The sequence below is a fragment of the Chionomys nivalis genome, chromosome 10 (assembly GCF_950005125.1).
Source record: "Chionomys nivalis chromosome 10, mChiNiv1.1, whole genome shotgun sequence".
NCBI lineage: Eukaryota > Metazoa > Chordata > Mammalia > Rodentia > Cricetidae > Chionomys > Chionomys nivalis.
The window spans coordinates 13,007,406-13,013,219 of record NC_080095.1 but is presented as its reverse complement, the minus strand read 5'-3'; the positions used below and the strand labels follow the sequence as shown (position 1 = coordinate 13,013,219).

The 5,814-nt window shown below is 39.2% G+C and overlaps 1 pseudogene; it reads right to left on the bottom strand.

The window, feature by feature from the left end:
- Nucleotides 1–855: 855 nt before the first annotated feature.
- LOC130882804 (PC4 and SFRS1-interacting protein-like) lies at nt 856–2,545 on the bottom strand (annotated as a pseudogene).
- Nucleotides 2,546–5,814: the final 3,269 nt, after the last annotated feature.

The window sequence follows — 5,814 nt, the reverse complement described above, 5'->3', positions numbered from 1 at the left end:
AAGTTTATATCACTAAAGCAAAATTCATACCAATGCAAATTATCCATATCTATATCATATCCCCCTTTAAATGCAAAAGAACATTTATTTATTTATTTATTTTTAGTTTTCTTATTTATTTACCACTTAATAGGCATCATGGACTGATTACAATTCAAAAACACACACATACCTCAATGAGCATGACCTTCTTAATGTGTGAGATTAAATACAAACTAGTTTTAGGTTTTTGTGATTAGTAACTATAAAGGATTGTATATGAAGTTTCTCTATATACCCAATCTGTTCTCTTTAATTCTGACTCCACTGAATTTGCAGCCCTGAAACTAAATTACTTTCAAAAGTCATCAAATTTGTACCTTCTAATTGGACATGTGGGTGTCACACAGACTTCACATTATTAGGAAGAGGCAAGTAATGCAGCACAATAGACTGAGGTTACATTAACTTCTGATAAAAAGGAGTGAGTACTTAGAAGTAACATTCATTTTATTAACCATAAAAATGCTCAACTTCTAAAAAACCCACAAACAGTGAAAAGACAGTCTGGTATATCCAAGATTTGTAAAAACTATGCAAAAAACCCATGTTATTTGGGAGAAAAATGATTTATACAAGTAACAGTTTTAAAATGTAACTGGTCTACTACCAATTACATGTGCGCGCACACACACACTCTAACCGAAATACACTAGTCACGTCTATAAAGCAGGTCAACCTTTCTAAGTAGGTTTCCCTCACACTTGATGATGGAGTTGTTAATACTGCACATGGAAAATTAGCAATAAGTTTTACTTGTACGCAAACATAAAGGTATTTTTCTTCCCCCAAACTACTTAAACATCAAAACCTATACTTATAAAAAATTTAATCCTTTCAGTCAGCAGCCTAAGTATTTCAGATGAAGCCACTCACAACAGACTTCACATACTCATTACACCCCACGTCTGCCAATCTAGTTATCTAGTGGTGACTCCTTCAGAGATAGTTCGGCCTCACTTTTCCAGGTGAGTTTTTCTTACTGCCAGCCTCATGGCTGTCTTTGCTTTCTTCGTTACTGTCACCATTATGTTGTGGATGACTACTGTCTTGAGCGTCAGATCCCCCAATTAGGGTCTTTGAATGTGTTTGCTCCTTTTCTAGCTTTTTGTTTGGCCCTTTCTTCCCTTGAACTTTGGTTTTATTTTCTTCCCCATGCTGTCTTTGTTCAGCAAGAGATTTGTTCAGCACTTGGGTAATGACTGAATCTCCTTCACCAGCCAAAAACATATTCTTAAATTTGTTATACAACATTGTAGACTTTTCCATGATAACTTGACTAACTTTGAACCGTCGTGTTTTTTTTTTCAATGTTGTGATCATCTCTATGTGTTTCTGAGCTTGTTGTATTGTTACCTGAAGTGAAGTAAGTTCATCCGTGCCTCAATGCATCTGTTCACATCTAGATTATCAATTTTGAGTGAATTTTTAATTTCGGCATGTATCGTTTGAAGTCGAGAATCCATTGATGTTTCTCACTTCTTCTCCACTTTTTTAACTTCTGACTTTTTTCCTTCATCTTTATTCTGCTGCTCAGTTTCCATTTGTTCCTCCTGCTTGCGCTTCTGCTCTGTGGCTTCCTTTTCATGTCAACCTTTCACCACATTCCTCCTGTGAGTGGTCTGGAAGTTTCTTCCACCCTTTCTCTTCTTTTCACCTTCATCATCTTCATCTTCTAAATCAGAGGTTGATGTAACCCCTGGTTTTGCTACATTTTTCTGTTTAGATTCAACTTCTTTCTTGCCTTCTTTCTTATCTTTTCTTGGCTTATCCTCTTCCTTGTGACCTTCTTCTTTCTTTTTAACTTGCTTTTTAGGTTGTTTTTCCTCTGGTCCCATTTTTTTTTTTTTTACTTTTGTCTTCATCAATAACCATGTCACTCTCCAAAGGATGGGGTTGTTTTACCACTTTAGGTCTGCCTCTTGGTTTTGAAATCTTGACTTCAGTAGCTGCAGGTCGGTTGTCCTCTCTTAGGACTTGCTTTTAAGTTAGCAGAAGCTGTTGCTGCAGCCACCATTTATGCTTCTTCAGTTTCCACTGGTTTTTCGGCCTTTCTCTTTCTTCCTTGCCTGGCAGCTTTTGCAGTGGTTATGTCAACTGCATTAGACACATTTTCATTGCTGACTTTTTCTTCATGATCAGTATCTTCCTTTGAAACACTAGTTTCTTTCTCATTGACTTCAACATCAGATGATGCATTTGATTGTTTAGTTGGTGCCTGTTGACTTGAAAATTTCACTTTTGGATTGTTATCTATCTCCCATAATCCTTCATTAAAACCTTTTCGTTTATTTGGTTTGCCATACTTTTCCTTATTTTCAGAGTAAGGAAATATGTCCTTTAGTCCTAAAAAAGCAGTCTCATGGGTTCCAAAAAAGAAAATGGGTAGTTTGTTTGTGGGTGGTTTGACAGCTCCATCAGGAACTTCATCTACTCGAGCTGGCCAATGAGGATAACCTTTCATCTTGGCGAAGATGAGGTCTCCAGGTTTGAAATCTCAAGTCATGTTGGAGGGGCTATGCCGGGATTCCCAAGACCAGAAGGGGGAGCAGTGCAGTGGCTATCGGGAGATGCGAGCGAGGACACGAGCTGGGACTGGCGGGCACGCGGGCAGGGGAGGATGCCTCCCGGTGTCCCGACTGAGCCTGCCAGGAGGCAACGCTGGGGCTGCGCAGGAGACCTCTGCCCATGTCCACACCAGCCACCTGCGCCACCAGCTGCCTCAGAGGCGTCTCAACGGCTCCGAGCTGCAACCACCACCGCCACCACCACTGTCGCTGTGCTGCTCGTAAAAGAACATTTGTAAATAATGTTTGGGAATATGGGTGCATTTTTTCTCTCCAAACTTCTTTCTGCTGTATGGAGGCGCAATTAATCAGGTCTCTTATGGTATATTCTGTGTGCTCTTTTCATCTCGGCAGTTGAGCAAAGTAAGTTTTTGAGGGTGTTTATGGCAACCTTTCAGGAGGGCATTGTCTATCATATTGGCCTGGAGGTAATCCACAGACTCTCATCTTCTGTGAAAACAAAAGAACCTCTTTTCCAAAGTATCATATCCTTAGACCCAAATTTTGAAGTCAAGATAGCTTTATAATATATATGCTGGTTTACCTTGGCAACCCATATATGAAATGTCTCTCTGCATTTAGCTTTTTTACAGTCAAAAATTTTAAAGAAAACACAATGTATATAATCCAGACTCTCTGTGATTTTTTTTTTTATTTTTTATGTGGCTTGTTTTTTAATTTATGACTATCTGTACTTTGTCTCTTTAAATACTTTACTTTTTTTAAAGCATTAACTTTATTTTATGAGTCTCTATACTCTTTATCTTTTTTCCTCAAGCGTATGTACATTTATTTAACAGTGTGACCATTTAGAGGTCTTTTATGTCTGAATCTGTCCTATTATGGATCTGTAATTCTTTACTGTCCAAGAACAGTTTTGTTTTGCAGTTTTAAATTACTAAGTGCTTAAAAATCTAAGCTGCAACATTCCTAGGTCAAAACAGGTACTGTGGGTTTGTATTGTTCAGTCCAGCATGGCAGAGCCACTTGTGCCTACGAGTCATGCACATTGCACCATTAGTATGGCAGAGCTGCTTGTGCCTCTGAGTCACTTGTGCCTCTGAGTAGCTACACACAATGTCCCCCTTTTCAGCACACAGCGAGTCCAGTTGCCATCAAGCAAACCATAGTACTTTAGTCACAAACCCCATTTAAATTCTTTGTCTCCCACAAGAGACAGAGGTCATGCTGGCAACACAGCCCAAAAACTGGTATTTAAAAATAGCCACTTTCTAGCAAACCTGATCCCGCTGCCTACTCAGGCAGGAAGACCTAAGCCATGGGCATGGTCTCAGCTACTTACTCCCAACCCTGAGTGGGTAAACAAACATCCAAGCTCACAAATGCTCCATAGCCAGAGATTATACTTGTGGCAGGGCCCAGGAAGCCTCATTCTAAAATGGTATGGTTTTTTTTTTGTTGTTGTTGTTGAGTCAGAAAACTCTCTCTGCAGCACACTGCCAGCAAACAGCAAAAAGCTGTGTTAAACTCTCTCTGCTTTTTAAGCCTTCTCAGGTTTTTAAGTGGATTTAGCCCCACATTGGGTGCCAATCTGTAGTAGGAGGCATGGCCCACATCCCTCTGCCCAACTAGCTCAACCTCTGAAATAACCACAAAAAAATTGTATTAATTAAATTATTTCCTGGTCCATTATATCTAGCCTCTTCTTGGCCATCTCTCACATCTTGATTTAACCCATTTCCATTAATGTGCATCATCACTTGACTGTGGCTTACCAGCATGAGTCTAACCAGCATCCATCTCAGGCAGGAGAATCATTACATCTGCCACACTGCCCTTCTTCCCAGCATTCTGTTCAGTCTACCCAACCTCTCTAAGTCTGCCCTATCAAAAGACCAAGACAGTTTCTTTAGTCAACCAATAAAAGCAACGCATAGTCAGAAGGACCTTACACACCACTTCATCACTTGCATGCATCTGTCCTTGGATGTACAGAAGACACCAAAGAGGAAGGGAAACTTTACAATATAGTTAATCACTAACAGATCTGTAAACCAGCAACAGAAACTCTTAGACTGCTCAGTTAAGTCAAGAATATATTTTATAACAATTAATGACATGAAACTATGTTGAGGATTCTTCTATCTACAAATAGGACACTGTGAAAACTGAGTCTGAAAAACCTTCTTTGGAAACATGGAAATTTATTAATATTTGACTCCTCTTGTCATTTACTTTGGAGTATAAATCTTACATCTAGTGCTCTCAGCTTCCTCAATCTTCTCCCTCTGAGGGTCCACATCTGCTTTATAATTGTAAAGGAAGTATAAGAACTGTGGTGTTTGGATCTCTGAGCAAATCCATTAAGAAAGATTTGAAAAAGAGTTAAAGGTCTGTTTGAAATAACTGTCAATCACAACAATGATCAGACTCAGGTATCAGCCTGGCTGGATTAATGTTCAGTTACTGAGACATTCTCTAGTCCTCCTGTGACTGTGAGCTGTCAAAGCCATGATGTTCAAAGTCTCACCTTCCTGTTAGTCAGAAAAACATTCCACACAAAAGTACGTGAACCTGATGGTGGAAAAGCAGTGCAGAAAAGATGCAACTGCTTTCTAGGAGCAGTCTGTCTCCTGTCTGCAGCTCCCAGATGTTCTACCTATTGGATGAACTTTCCAATACCCGGCTTCTTTCCTGCCATTTTTACAGAACTCACAGAATACCATTCTCAGTTATGACAACATCAAAGGTGAAAAAATTTCAAGAAAATCTGACCATGCCTTGATCAGTTCTCGGGTATCATTATATTTACACTGAAGAAAATAACATGTTTCCAATGCTTATCTGTTCTTTCATAGTGACACAGTCTATAGGATCCCATCACACCAGTGAGATATCATCAGTTTTTCCAGGTCCTTGTATGATACAACTTGAGTTTACCTGAGTTTCAGATAAAGACTCTGTCTCGGATTTTACAACAGGGATTACCCATCATGTTTGCTGAGAGGTAATGTAAATAAACTGTAGTAAGGAGCCTGCAGGAAAGAAACTGGGTGGGCATGTTAAAAGAAAATTCTTTATTCCCTTTAAATTAGGGAATTACATGAGTAAAATCAACAAATAAATATTAATGAAGAAAACAAAAGACATGCTCTCTGCTGAGTAGATTAGTGACTGCCTGCAGTGAGGTGACACTGGTTGCATTGTCCTCACAGTCTCAATGATGGAGTCTCAGACACATTTTATT